Raw genomic sequence first — 1,038 nt, 5'->3', positions numbered from 1 at the left:
AAGTATTCATTATGACTGGAAAAAATGCACTTTTCATACATGAAAAGGGGGATCTTCTCCATGGTCCGCCATTTTGAATTTCCAAAAATAGCCATTTTTAGCTGCAAAAATGACTGTACTTGAACCATACTAGAAAATATATGTTTATTACTCAGTAAACTTTCATGTAAAGATCAAATTTGGCAATAGGCAGCCCAGTTTCAATGAGCAGCATAGTTGCAGTACCTTTTTTGACCATTTCCTGCACAGTGTCCCTTTAAGGTCATGGAAAGTTGACATTGTTAGGGCTGTCTTTACCATAACGGAATGTCACTTAATGGAAAGTCGTAAAATGTTCATGACATTGGCACAATGTTTATGACACATGTGTGACTGTGTTACGACACTGTTATGACACTTATGCCGTACATATGACGGCGGCGAGGATTTTGAACAGGACTGGCGGCACACGCCGACGCTGTCGGTGTGAAAGGCAGAGTAGAACACACCGCCCTATACTAGGCAGAAAAAACATCATCTTCCCGCTGCCGTCCCACCACATTCTAGTGTGGCTCTGGCCTTAGGCCAGTCCTGTTCAAAATCCTCCCCACTGCCAATGCTGGTTTGCTCCTTTGCCAACGGGACACCGCCGGTCGCCGCTGTCAAAATTTCGCTGGAGTTGGATTTTCCAAATGCAGCACGGCACAGGTCTCCCGCACCGATACCGCCCGACTACCACCATGTTGGTGTGGAAGGACAGATCTGTTTCCATGGCCGCCGCCGGTAAAAATCGCTTACATCCCGCCCGCTTCCCCGATCTGGTGTGAAAAGGCCCTTAAACATGATGACGGTCAAGACTTATGTGAGCATGAAAATCCCATGGTATTACTAAACACAAAGACGGACTTGATAGTCCATAGGTTGATAGCCTCAAAATACGTAGCATTTGCAAGCACTTCCGTGACCCATGGACTTGTAACAGACACAAAGCCACTTCTGATCTCAGCATCCATTTCATTGCTCCGGAGGTGACATATCAAAGGCATGCCTCATTTTTGT

The sequence above is a fragment of the Engraulis encrasicolus genome, chromosome 20 (genome assembly GCF_034702125.1).
Source record: "Engraulis encrasicolus isolate BLACKSEA-1 chromosome 20, IST_EnEncr_1.0, whole genome shotgun sequence".
Lineage (NCBI taxonomy): Eukaryota > Metazoa > Chordata > Actinopteri > Clupeiformes > Engraulidae > Engraulis > Engraulis encrasicolus.
Note: the sequence above shows the minus strand (reverse complement) of the source record.